Source organism: Nesoenas mayeri (genome assembly GCF_963082525.1).
Source record: "Nesoenas mayeri genome assembly, chromosome: Z".
NCBI lineage: Eukaryota > Metazoa > Chordata > Aves > Columbiformes > Columbidae > Nesoenas > Nesoenas mayeri.
In genome coordinates this window covers 63,738,762-63,753,434 of record NC_137542.1, presented here as the reverse complement: position 1 = coordinate 63,753,434, position 14,673 = coordinate 63,738,762, and the positions used below count along the sequence as shown (strand labels likewise).

Sequence of the window (14,673 nt, the reverse complement as noted above, 5' to 3'; positions counted from 1 at the left end):
TGAACTACTGTATCACAGAACTCCTCAAAGACTGCCACACATTCCTTCATAATCATTGCACACCTTGAACAAAGTTCTATCTTAAAAATATAATCCTACCAGAATTTCCTAGACTAGCAATAAGCTACACCTGCATAGCATAATGAGAAGATAAACAACAAACCAAATATATATCTCCATATATACCCTAGCTGCTGATGTTCCAGAGAAAACAAAACCATGACTGCAGAAGTCTCAAGCCACGCTCAGGAACCAGATCTGATGATGCACCAAACCAGCAATAATCTTCTCAAACAGAGCAGCAGGAACATAATTTGCCATGTCAGTTTCCCCCCCTGAAATGGTTTGGTGAAAGCTGTGACACTATACAAAAGTTGGATACAAAATAAAAAAAATTTAAAGCTTCAACTACAAAAAACAGTCTTACATCTGCCCCTTCTAAAATTGTTAAGCTCCACTAACACTAATTCTATTAACAGACAAATTATATAAGTGTTTCTGTTCTTAGACTACAAGCTGTCATATATACAAAACATTTTCATGGCTTTTGTTTCTTCTTTATTCAACATCAAATACGTTAAATTGGGAGGGGTTGTTTTTAAATATCATTTTTTCTTGTTTCTACCCAAACATGGTCTGAAACATTTAATTAAGTAAAAACGTTGTTAATCTTTTTCTAATATAGAAATAAGTAAATTTTAAAGCTATGTTAAGATATTCAATCATTCAAATATGTTTTATGGTGACTCCGCTAGTTTGAAATTCATAGAGAAACCTGTCCCATAATTAACAGTTTAGACCACTACTGTAAAGAGGCTTTCACATTTTATAAATATCCCCATGTCTTTTAATTTGTAATGTAACGTATCTTGACTGTGGTAAGAGAAAGACATTTTAGGAAAGGCAAGCTGTTCTTTGAACACTAGAGCATTTATTAGGATTTCTTGAAAATCATACAGGCTCAAAGAAGCAACAACAATACTCTATCTCATCTGCCACACTGAACAGACAACTCAAATCCTCCTTGCTCAAATAACTATATATTTAAAGGTATTTTTCTTGGGTTTTAATTTTAAAAGCTTGGTTTTATACATTCCTAAGTGATCTTCAAGCCATTATCTGCACCATAGTACTAAGTCACATAAATACTATTTCCTGCAGCGTGGCTTCTGTTCACGTTTTTAGAGGATAAAGACACATTGATCTTAAATACAAGCTCTTGCCAACTCAGATATATTTGCTCTGGTTTAGGGTTTGTTGTTTTGGTTTGGTTTGGTTTTTTTTTCCTAAAAGGAAGAAACTGAGGTTTTGTTTTCTGTTTTGGTTTGGTGGTGTTGTTGTAGGGTTTTTTTAGAAAAGGAACATAAAACGCCAAATAAGGTCTATTCATACACTATAAAATCCCAAATAGAAAGTTCTTAAGGAAATGCAGGACAGTGGTCTAGAAATTGTTGTCAACATCCACCAAAAGCTATGGATTAATACGTCAACCACATTATCCGTAATCTGCTTGAAGCAGCTTATGCAGCCCTGCATTTCTATCAGAGACACAAATCTAAGGTGTTGCTTTGAATGCAAACAAATAAAAATAAACATTTCCACTCATTAATTAGCCATCACAATTTAACTTTCATTTTCTTGTATAACATGGAATTATGAAACCTACAGAAAGGATTCAATTCCCTAGTCCTGGTATAAAACACAATTGCAGTGGAGATCAGCAAGAATTATGGTCAAAAGGTCTATGCAACTGTGTTCAAATAGTCTCCTGTCAAATGAAACATAAAAGAGTCCTCCACATTAAAAAAAAAAAAAAAAGTATTTGCACATGACTTCTTTTCAATTAAAAAAATAAAGTTTGAAAAATGTATATTAATGTCATTAAAAACAAAATAGAGTCAGAAAAAAAGTATCTAAAAGTTCATCCTACAACTAAATATATCCAGGATGTTCTAACATGTCATTAAAAAAAATAACATTTGGTAGTTCTAAAAGACTAAACTGCAAGCAAAATGTGCTACTATAAAACTTGATGCTCCTAATTAAAGTATAAGTAACAGCTTTAAAGAGTACTTTCAATCAACTGATGGATAGACTTGCAGAAAACATGAATGCATAGAATGGAATTATATGGCTTTGATGAAAACAGGACAGAAAACTTGACAAAACTGAGGTGACAGAGTAGTACTGGGAGAATATATTACACAACTTCACTTTCATACCCATCTTAGGCAGGTAAGGTTCTTAAGCATATGCCTGATTAAACACCTGTGTAACACCACTGGCATTTTGCTCAAGTGATTAAAATTAGGTATTTGATTAGGTAGCCTATTTAAATCGAAGACTAAGTTTTAGGTATACAAACTGCTAATCTGTTATTTACATTTTTCTATACAGTCTCACATTTTAATGAGATTATCATCTGGTTTCTTGAGGAGCAATTTCTTCAGTAGAGAGTTTTGATAAATTAATATGTGCAAGCGATTCCTACAAGGAAAGGGTGCCAGAGATTTAATAAACCAAAATTCTGTGTTTGAGACTACTGAAAATAGCCATAATTAACAAATCTAGAGTTTTTCTTAAACCTTTCATGCCTTCCCTTTCAGCTTCTCAGATTCAAGGTGACTACATCCATACACAAAACGAAAATATATTCCAATTGTGTTTGAAAATAATGAACAAGTGAAAGACAGGCATGCAGGACAAAGTGGGATTATTACTTCCTGCATCAGCCTCTCTGACGTACATCTGATCCCTCCTGTACTCAGCACTCACTCTTCTTTCTAATCTCCCACTTTCCTCTATCTCCCCTTCACAAGATAAACCTGCTTAGGGTCTAAAAAACATAACACCAAAACCCACACAGATACCCTTTACAGACCCACCTTTCCTCTCTGGTCACTGCTTTTTCTCTCTTCTGTGCCTCAGCAGTTCAGAGCAGCTGTTTTGCAGTTCTCCAGCTCCACCCGCAGCTTCCTCCAGTTTTGCTCCTGCACTTCATACCCCACAGCATCTGCTCTTAAAGGCTCAGCACTAGTAGCCCACACTTAGCTCCCTTCCTCAGGTGTCTGCTGGCCACCTGGGACACATCCAGCCACGCTGCTCTTGCCCCTGCTAGTCTTCCACAACTACACATCCTTACGTTGACCTTCTGCTTCCCAAAGCACCTCTTCAAAAAGGCAAAAAGATGCATCTCCTCTTTGTTTTTCTGCATCTTTATTTGCCACTTGCTATCAGAAGAGTATTTCCTACTACCACTTGGTGCCCATGTTTCTTGGCAACTTGTTCAGTTTTCAGACCTTCATGGCTTCCTCTAGTATCATCCCTCCAGTTTGGAAGGGCCACCTCAGAAATACATCTAGCTATTTTAAAGATAACTACAATAAAGCAAACTCTGCTCTTGACCACACTTACAAAAAACCCCACTGAATCTGGTTAGTCAGCTGGTGGACTATCAAGCCTAACATAAACAGCCTAACACTGCAGTGACACTGGTGTTGCAGTAAACCTATGTACAAATTTGCATACATTTTCAAAACGCATGGTTGTGCCATTCCCTCCCCTATCACCACAACTGGGGTGGACTTCAAAGCTGAATAGACCAGGCCAGACAATTGCAGACACATGTTAGCACAATCTAATGAGTTACTGCTCATCAAACCAAAAAACAGCAACTCTCTTTACGGCTGCTTGGAGGTTATTCCACATGCAAATTCAAATGTGATGGTGACCATGGTTACTAACGGTGAGCAGCATGTCATTAAGCTTTGCAATCATACCCTCCATACCCGAGGAGTTACTAAAGCAGTTGCCTGAGCTACAGCTAGCCACATGAAGTCTCGGGATGTTGTGGCTTTCAGCAGAGGAGGTGTAGGAAATTCAAGTGGTATTCAGGCTTTTTTTTGCCTCTTTTAAATTATGGTTAGGTGGGTTTGTTTTGTTTTTAAAGTCATTCGCAGCAGGAGACCTGTAACTAAGAAGGCAGCAATTGCCTTGGCTTTGTGGTGATTCAAATGAAAATGCAGAAACTGGGCGGAGGTGGGGGGACGGGAACACAACGCTGGGGGGTGGTAGAAATTAACATGGGATCTTCCCAGGAGTAGGAGTAAATCACCGAAGCGAAGCAGAGAAGGCAAATAAACAAGACTGCAATAACAGATCCCTGTCAATCAAACCAAAACTTCCTTGCAGACTAGGCAAATCACTGCTACAAGAATATATTTGGAGCAGTAGGAATTCAAACCTTACTGCAGATTAAGAATTCCTTTTTTCCAAAAAAGGGAGCAGGCAACCATCCAACTGTTATTACAATTATCTTCAGAGGATGACAGATGGTTAAAAATATAGTGTTTAATAAAAGTAAGTGCTGAATTTTACATGCTGTTTGTGGTCTGTGTTCTACATTAGCAAACTCTTTCAGCTGCACACAGCTAGAGTCCTGACAATGTACAACAAAATTATGGATGTCCTGGCAATGCAGTTTGTGGATTTATCAAAACAGGGTGGGATCAAAGAACACCAGAAGAGCCAGGGACACAGATAACTAGAAATAAATCTACCTGCCTTTCTTGAGGGACTGGTAGGGTGAAAGTCAAATGACAAGAATACTACAGACATAAAGAACAATGTTCAAAGGAAGTAATCGGGGCTTTCACATACCATGCTTGGGCCACAGGCATGATGAGTAAGTCATAACTGTGTGGCTGCCTGAGCCCAATCACTTTGTGAAGAGACATTTCAAGCTACCATCCCAGCTGACAGATACCATTTTCACAAATGCAGTAGTAAGTGTAAATATCTCCATATATCAATGCAAAACAGCACCAGTGCTTCCTCACCTTTACAAAAGCCACACAGACAGACTACCCTAATCTATCTCACAGCTTGACTTAGCAGTAAGTTTGTCTTCTTCGTCCCATTTTCAGAAGGACAAAAAAAAAAAAAAGGCACATATGAACTAAAACTATAAAACTATAAGTAAACTCCACCCTCTGAAAAATAAGCATCCAAGAAACACAAATTCAAACCCAGCATCAATGTGAGTAAGAAGCTATGAAAGAGTCAGGCATCTTGTAGGCTCTTCCAGATAGAAGAAAAAAACATGTAGCAAGATTTGGTATTTCTTGTTTGCGTAGAAGTCCTGCTCACAAAACAATGGAAGAACAAAGCATCAAAAGAGTATTTCATTACTCAGAGCCCTCAAGAATATGTTCAAAAATCAACTGACTCACATCCCTCTTCTCTAAGCCTTCCAATGGGACCACACAAATGAGCAGCAGCTTAAGGCACATCATCTTGCCCAAAAGGAATCTTTTCCCCTCACTATCGATACCTGCTGCCATCAAAACCTGTATTTAGCAAATTCCTTAGCTGACAGAGCAAATTCCTGAGCAGCTCTGTGTTTGCCTTCACTTTCAGCAGTCTCATACTTGTAGATGGTTCACTTTTGTTTCCCTCAATTGTCTGGGTATACAGGTACTCCTGGTTTAGTTCAACTCACCACAGCTGCATTATAAAAAAATATTCATTACCTTGCATTCACTAGCTATCAGTAAACATGTTACCACAGGACTCAAGTTCTGTGTCTCAGAATGTTGGCAAAAATGTCTCTAATAGCAGAAAGGAATTCACACACAACCTCCTCCCTGGTGTCATCCTGGCTTTATCGTGTTCATCAACCACCCTGACATCCTTCCAAGAACATGGGCGCTTCTGTGAATACACATTTCTCCTGCTTCTCACTGTACTACACATTTGTTAGGTTCAAACTTCTAAGCTACACCTCCTAGTACCTAAGCTATCCTGTTACAGATGTACTTTATTTTTTTAAAGAATTCCTTTAAAGTTTCAATAACTGTTCTTCCTTAGAAATACAGACATTACTTTCCCATTATGGATTGTTTAGAAGTTAGCAAGTTAATCATGCCTCTGAACATATCACCATACCACACTATACAAAAAACAGCAACAGTATTAGCACTGCTGACTCATTATATTAACCCTAAATTAGCGTTCAGCTTTAAGCCTGGGTTGCAAGAATCAGGTTGTTAGCTCCTGCTTCTTCAGAAAACTCTCTTCTGCAGCTTCAGACTAAAGGCTCACAAGATGAACTCTCAATGCTGCAGTATCAAAAGAAATAAAATACTACAACACTTTAAAATCCTTTCACATTGTCTGTGCTGCACTGTAATGACATTTACATTGTTATTGTTAACATCCCCAACTATTTTATCACTAGCAACTCACAAGTAATTTTAATTCCACAAAGTTATAATTATTGCTGGCTAGTTCTACAACAGCTTTCAAGCTACAAAGCCTCACAGGATTTGCTTCCTGCAAGAGACAGATAAAAGACTGGTCTTCTACCAATACATTTGTTAACTTAAATACATTTCACATTTTTACACCTGGTGTATTGTAAGTATAAAGTCGTACCATTCAAAGTTCATGGATGCTCAGTGTTTGGGCAAGGCCGATGCAGCTGCAGGCTCACGACCACTGCTATGCTCTAATTTCTGAACAGGCTGTGTTCCCCTAGCACTGCCTCAGGGGCTACTAATTCAATGGAGACCACACCTTTTACCAATTATTCTTCCTCTTTAGTGATCCACAGAATCAAAGAAACCTGCTTAACCACCCTTACTTTACATGTTTTGATGAAGCCTAGAAGAAAGAGTAATGGTGACTTCAATTCATCCCGGCCCACAAACAGTTTCTAACCATAAGTAGGAGGGAGAGATAGTGGCACTGTAAATATGCAGGTCCCCTGTTCTATAGCGCAGGACCAAGAGCAGAACAACTCAGATTTGAAAACAAATCAAAAATCTAAAAATGCTATTTTGAATAGCTGTACAACACACAGTCCAGTACGCAATTCAGACAAGTGCATTTTCCTAGATTTTCAACTCAATGAATCATTTTATTACACACAGATGTATCATTTAAAACACAGGTAGGTTTTCCAGTTAGTTCTTCCAGTTAGTTCCAGTTAGGTTCTTTCCAGGAAAGATTTGAAAGCTCATCACTCTTTTGGGGCAGGATTCTTTTACATATTTTAGGGAAATATTTAAAAGCTTCTTTGAAATCTCAGGCTCACTGGAGAACACCACGTAAATTTACAGTGATTAAATAAATATATGCTGTCACATGCCATGTTTTTTTTTTAAAAAAAAGCAATACCAGACAAAACTGCAAGAATGCCAGAGAAGAGATATCAAGACACTGCATATGCCATTTCAGTCATATTTAAAACAAAGAAGTAGAGGAAACACATTAAAGCACATGTTTCTACTCAGGGTTGTTTAATCGGTACTGTAACAGCTGGAAGAGGTTTGAGAGGACAGTTGAATTTTCCTTGATTTATTTTTTGTTTTAAACCCATTTTTATTTTATGAGAAAGGTTTTGTTTTTAAACAGTTTACAAAATTATTACCCAAGAGACACTGATTAAAGCAGTTCCAGAGAAAAGAACGCACCTCTACCATAGCTGTCCCAAACTGCACTTTTCACAGATTCAAGGATGACTATAGCCTTCTGGAATGTACAGCTGATAGAACTGATCGCTAGATTACAACCTGGAGAAAGGTATTTATCTGTGAGGAAATGTGAAGCAAGTACTTGAATAGAGAAATATTTAATGAGTAACAATGTGAAAATAAGCATAAGTAATAAGCAAGCACTATTTCAGTTCTGTAACTACTACTTGTATTTGAAGTTTAGAAATATAATTGATAACATCTTCAAATGATTACTACTACTCGATATTCATTGATTGCTACAAGACAGAGATTTATAAACCAAGTACTACTAGACCCAAGAATGAAAGCAAGTAAAGGGCTCTTCTAATCTGATGAGTTTCTCTAATACTACCAAATTCAGTGCTCTTTTCTTAGTGATTTCATATCAAACATTTCAAATTTTCACATTAAAAAATGAAAAGAAGAGCATTAGTAAGTGTCAGCCTTAACACTGATGTGCACTTCATCCATCTTTCCCTGGCAAAGATTCTGCACTGTAATAGGCGTCCAATTTAAACCTACCTGCACAGATAGGATGTTTGGATAAGTAAGGAGAGTTCCAAGTTCATTCTGAGCTGTGCTTTGCAAAACCGATAGGCTAAAAAAACAAAGACACACACACAACCAAAACACTGTTTCTAATTATTAAAGTGAAGAGACATTTTTCCACTTTTTCTACCTTAATATGCATACAGAAGAAATTAAGAGTACTTTCCAAATAGTTTCTCAGAGTACTGCCTCTTTGTAAAGGAGTTATGAAACACTCCAAAAAGACATGTCACTGTGTGCCTCGATCACACATTGCTGGTGAGAATAAACTGGAAAACTATGGTAGGACCCCATTGTAATTACTCATCTTCCAAACAGTAAAGAAAGGCAATGTAAAACATTTGCTTCCATACAGAGCAGATGCTAAGATCAGACTGGGGGAAGAGGATTGGGGGGCAACTTAAACACCTGTGTGGTAAATATGAGTCCCCAGTGGCTTTTCATTTATTAACAGTGTTAAAATTGAGATGATCACCAAGATTAACAACTGAATTTAAGCGTTTTTATTTTAAACCTCTCTCTGCCCTGATGTTTTCCCTCTATGAAGTAGATGCCAAAATGACTTCTTAATAGCCACTACTAAGATAAGAAGTGAGAAGTTCTTCACTATTTAAGTCAAGTGGAGGTCAGTTAAATAACAAGAAACCGGCTGGTGTGGTTAAGGAGAGAAGATGTATTCAGTTCCCATACGACGCATTTGAACAACTGAGACCACGATCACTCTGATCTGCAGCAATCTTTTATATGTCCTCCATAGAAGCAGCACCGCTCCTCTCATACTGATCACAGACACAATAATTATTCCCCTAAAAAACTGGGCGGTTCTATACCAGACTATGACAATGGTGCTCCAAACAAATAGAACAGGTACCTGCACTCAAAAAGAGTAAAAAACCCCCTCCACTCTCTTGCACGCACATACACACATAAAAAACTCACCACTACAGTATCAGCAGGACAGTGCCTCCACACCACAGGCTAGTTTTTCCAGTTTCTCATTGTTAACACTGAAAACTCCACAGCTCAGAAACGCCTAAAGATGACTCCTTAATGGCTTCCTCTAAATAGGACATTGTGTATAAAATCAGTAAGCTAATATATTTCGTTTTCCATTAATGCTACTAAAAGCTTTTGCTCTAGCTCCCAGAGTAACCCACCTTCTCAGGTTGGATTTAACACTCCATAAGCAGGATAGCAATGCTACGTCAACAGATATCTTAGGCGAGATGCCTCCCATTTTAAGAGGGAAGAATCAATCTTACCTCAAGATAAAATTAAAAGAACTCCACACATCACGCATAGAAAAATGGAAGCATGCATGACTGTGTGTCCACACGTATTCACATATGCATGCAGACACACAGCCATCTTTTGTGGGAGGCATCTATTGTAGCATTGCAATTCTGTTTTCATATATATGCATAAAGGTATTATGTATATATAACAGATCTTACCTGTGTGTGTGGCTATAATACGCAAATTAGAAAGCTACAATAGATGCTGTCACAAAAGATGGCTGGCCCTACCCAACACGGAGTGGCCTGGCCCAAAACTCACACCGAACTCGGCACCACGCAAGCCCCGGCCCGCACCCCGCGGGGGCCAGGCGAGGCGCGGGGCGGCTGCCCGGGCCGAGGGGAGGCCGGGCCGGGCCGCCCCCCACCGCGGGAGAGCCTGGCCGACCCCGCCGCCTGACAGAGCCGCATCTGCCCCGCGGCCTCGGCGACATCGCGACGGCGAGCTCGCTGCCATGGCCGCGGAGGGCGGCGGGGGCCGAGCGCTGCCCCCAGTGGGGATGCCCCGGGGTCGGGGCCTGCCGCGGGCCAGGGGCCGGGGACCAGCGGCTGCTCCGGCCCGCCCACCTACCTCCCGCCGGGCAGCACGGTCCGCGCCCACCGGTGGGGCCGGGGCCTGCTTCCCTTTCCCCAGCCTCTGCAACCGGCCGCCCAGTCCCCCACCCGCCCGGCCAGGCCCGGCTGGGCTACGCGGAGAGGCGGGACGCCCCAGCAGGTCACCCCTCACGCTCCGCCGCGCCTCACCTCAGCCGGCCGGGCAGCCTCCCGCGGCGGCACCGGGCGAGGACGGAGGCGCGGAAATGAATGGAGGCGGAGGCGGCGTCCACGGCGGTCCCTGGCTCACCTCCGGCTTCGCCCAGTCCTGCTGCCCCGCGCCTGATACCGTCTCCCCCGGCGGCCTCTCCGCCCCTCGCCGCTGACGCACTCCAGCTGCTACGCCCGGAGCCGCCGCCGCTCGCCCCGCGCCCCCCGCCATGGCGGCTGCTGGGTCTCCCGCGCCATCGTCCCTTGCCGCGGCGGGGAGGGCGGTGGTACCTGCGCCATCGCCCCCCGCCCTGGCGGTTCGTGCGGTGGTGGTACCTGCACCATCGCTCACCGCAGCGGCAGCTCTGGTACCTGTGCCATCGTCAGCTTCGGCGGCCGTGATGGAGCCCACGGCGTCACTCACTGCGCTGGGGGTGGAGGTACCTGCCGTGCGGCCCCGGCACACAGAGGGAGCCCAGGGCTGTCCTGGTGATGGGTGGTACCTGCACGGAGGAAGGAGCAAGGCCGCGCAGAGCAGCTCGCCATGAAGCTGGGGGTGAAATCTTCCCTCTGTGAGCAGGCCGACCCACGGCCCCAGCTGGGAAGGGCTGCCTGCCCGTCTCCAGCAGAACCCACACCACGGGCCAGCCTGAAGCCTCGCCACTGCTCCGCTTCACCAAACCGGGGAGCCAACTGGCTTGCATTCCTTGCAAGGGCATCTTTTCCAAAGGAGAATGGTCAACCCTGTTTCCCAGCACTGACCACCACTGCCCACGGCACAAGGGCTTCCACTCTCGAGACGGCCTGCGTGCCAGGGAGCTGAAGAACAACACATCAAACGGGTTCTTGCAGGAGGACAGTGGTGGCCCTTGAATCAGACTGTGCAACACACCCTTGCTTTATAGCACATGATCCTTTGTTCCGAGCTGGGGAGGTACTAGGTGCACAGCTGTGGTGACACTGGTGGGACAGAAGAGGCTGGGCACAAAATGAGGTCACTGCTGGATGGGGCCAGCAGTCATTCCATCTCAGTGCTGCCTGCTAGAAACAAGTTTGTCGCTCCAAGGGCCAAATAAGCAGCAATTCAGGGCATTAATAATGGTTATGTGTGTGTCCAAAATAATTTCACTTTGCTAAAGCTATCAGAATACGAGAGCAGTTTTGGGACACAGCACAAACAGAACTTTTTAATACAGTGATTACCTTAAAAATCTGTATATGACCAAGCTTTGACGAAAGATCTATTGGCAGCGGAAAACTAGATTAGTATGGGAATATCCTTTAGGTCATACTCAAGCACACCTATTCCACCAAGAATGTGAGCTCAAGTATCAACTCATACAGCCCTATGTAGCAGGACCAAGGTTTATGGTACTTCAATTTTTTTCTCCTTGTTAGAGTGATACTGATTATGTTTTGTACTTGCTTTTCAAATAAAGAAATTTTATGTGTTATATAGTGAAATCTGTCATGTAGTTACATAGTGAAAATTGTTCTGCAGTATGTAGTAGAAAACAAGACATGCTAATGGAGTAAAACTAGAAATTGACCCTGCCAGGAAATTCTTAAAATTAGTTAATTCTGCTTCCTGTATTTTTTGTTCAAACAATAAATGAAGGAAAGAACCTAGCAATTGGTTGTATGTTTCTATCTTCACTTTTGCTGACAGGTTAGTGGAAGGACCAAGAATCTTTGGGCCTTTCTTGATGAAAAATTTTTCATGCGTTTTTTATCATAGTTGTTTACTGGGTATTTGGAATGAGATAACGAGACTTTAACATACAGAATGTAATTTAATAAAAATATTTCCCTTCTTACTTGCTTAGGATATGGATGTGCTATTAAAATCCTGGCCACAAAGTCTTTTAGGAGAAGAAATACAAAGACAGATATGAGCTTAAGGCAGAAGAATAAATTCAGACAGAAATCATTCAATAAATTATTGCCTTCACAAGCCACCTCCAATCTGGTTTAGAAATAGGTTTCCATTTTTGTTTCTTTTTTTTCCATTTTTCTTTTTCTTTTTTTCCTGTTGTTACTTCTTTCATGCCATGTTTTATGTCTGGAAGAACCTTCGTGCAAAACCCACAAATGAAGATGCGCTTTCTGCTTTGTCTTTAACTTATGTTGTAAGGCTTACAGAAATCTTGATAGAAGGTGCTTGGTCATGACTAGTTCTCATTCTGATAGTCATATTAATCTCCCTGTGAGTTTGTGCATCCATTCCTTCTCTCCTATATCATGTCTACATTGCAAATTCTTAAAAGTATATTCAACATTACTAATAGGACCGCTCACACCAATAACATTAAATATATGCAGTGGGGGATCCTACAAATTACATTATATAGAACTGGGATGATCCCCTGTGCAATACGTTGTACAAACACACATTCCCACCTGCCACAAAGCTGTCCTTTGGTATTTTGGATTGCCATGATAATTTTTCCCGCGAAGACCATACCTCACCACAGCCGTGGTTGTGTACAGGAAAAGGAGATGCTCCTACAGCTAAATACTTTCATAAAACCTTTGCACTAAAGAGAGAATGTAGAATTGGAAGGTCTAGCATTTTACCCTATATTTTTACATCTTCTGTCTCTGGTATCTTAGAACAATCAATACTTTCCAAGAAATGTCAAATTGGAAGGAAACTCAACAAATTGTCTGGTCCATCTTGCAGAGAGGCAAGGCCAAGACTGGGAGATGTTTAAGTTGATCTTTCTTAAATCTCCAGTGAGGGAGGTGCCCATAGCCTACCTAAGTCGACTTCTAGGTTAGATTTTTTTTCCAATAAACAAAGAGTAAAATGAAAGGTAGCAAGTTCTCATGGTGTTATGGTCATGGCTATTGCATGCTAAATGACAAGCATGCTATGTAGCTACAACATACATATCTGACTGTGCGTTTGGCACAGCTTCCATAAATTGTACTCCAAACACATGTTCCAGTGACATATGATGTACTTAGAAACATATAATCGTAGAATGGTTTGGGTTGGAAGTGACCTGCCAAAACAATCTAGTTCAACCCCCTTGTCAGGAGAGGGGACATCTCTCAGTAGATAGTTGCTCAAAGTCCTACCCAACTTGCCCTTGAACACTTCTGAAGATGAGACATTTACAACTACTCCAGGCAACCTGTTCAGTGTCTCAGCACCCTCACTGTGAAAAATTTCATTGAAATATACTCATTAGCAGATGTTACAGCTAGTGATCCTGGGACTTGTCACTATAGAAGATCAAGAATTTAACAGACAAAATGCTGGGGTTAACAGTGGGAGACTTGGGTTTGACAAGTAGAGAACTGGTGGCAGGCATTGCTGAGGGAGCTCTGGTGGCTACACACTTGCAGAAGTGCACAGGTATGGCCAGCAAGATTTGGCAGTCAACAAGGAATTAGTGGTTTATTGCTAGTTACTTGAGGGTGCCTAACCCATCTAGAAAAAGGGACAACCTGCTCTTTGCAAGATTTACGTAACAGACCAAAGCATAACAAACCAAACGCACAAAACATGCAAAATTACAGCTTCTGACCATCTTGCTGTATTTTTTCCCTTTCATTCTTAGACAAGGACAGTCTTAGGAGTGTTATTAAATTAGCTATAGGGAAATAAAGATGTGAATAAAGAAATGTGCATCTTGCAACTCCTTTTACTGACAAGTTCTTTTAGGGGATATCAAACAGCTATGTCAGCTACATCTATCCTCCACCTTTCTCTTCTTTAATCTCTCCCACCACCCTCCACAGCATGGACAAATACAGCCTTGGTGTCCTTTGCAGAGCCACGTTCACTCCAGTAAAGGTGACATCATCTTGACATTTTTATTGATGAGATTTTGGGCCCATCCATGTGACTTATTAGTCAAAGACTGTTCCATTGTGGAGGGTTGACCTTGACTATCACACATGCATACCAAGTCACTCTATCGCTGCCCCTCCTCAACTGGACAGACTCGTGCATCAAGATAAGGACAGGGAGTCACCAGTTACCATCACAGGGAAACCTGATTTGACTCAGGAAAGTTAATTTAATTTACTACCAATCAAATTAAAGTAGGATAATGAGAAATAGCATCAAATCTTGAAACACCTTTCTCCCACCCCTCCCTTTTTCCATGGCTTGACTTCACTCCTGACTCCTTTATCTCTTCCCCCTGAGTGGTCAGTCCATCATACATTGTCTCTGCTGCTCCTTCCTCCTTACACTCTTCCCCTGCTCCAGCATGGAGTCCTACCCATGTGAGACAGTCCTTCACAAACTTCTTCAATGTGAGTCCTTCCCACAGGCTGCAGTTCTTCATTAACTGCTCCAGCATGATCTGTGCAAGATCCTCCAAGGGCTGCAGGGTGGGTGTCTGCTCCACCATGGACCTCCATAGGCTGCAGAACGACAACCTTCAGGTCTTTACCATGGGCTGCAGAGGAATCTCTGCTCCAGCCCCCCAAGCACCTCCTCCTTCTCCCTCTTCACTGACCTTGATATCTGCATAGTCTCCCATATTTTCTCACTCCTTTCTCCTAGCTGTTGCACATCAGATTTTACCCTTTCTTAAATGTTATCACAG

At 41.8% G+C, this 14,673-nt stretch overlaps 1 protein-coding gene across 1 annotated transcript in view; it reads right to left on the bottom strand.

The window, feature by feature from the left end:
• The window catches only part of FAM169A (family with sequence similarity 169 member A), a gene marked incomplete at its 3' end in the record, with an annotated part of 31,371 nt that extends 21,136 nt beyond the window's left edge, over window positions 1-10,235 (bottom strand). Inside the window, exon 1 of the mRNA XM_080362537.1 lies at window positions 10,206-10,235. The remainder of the gene's footprint in view (window positions 1-10,205) is intronic.
• Between the last annotated feature and the right edge of the window lie 4,438 nt (window positions 10,236-14,673).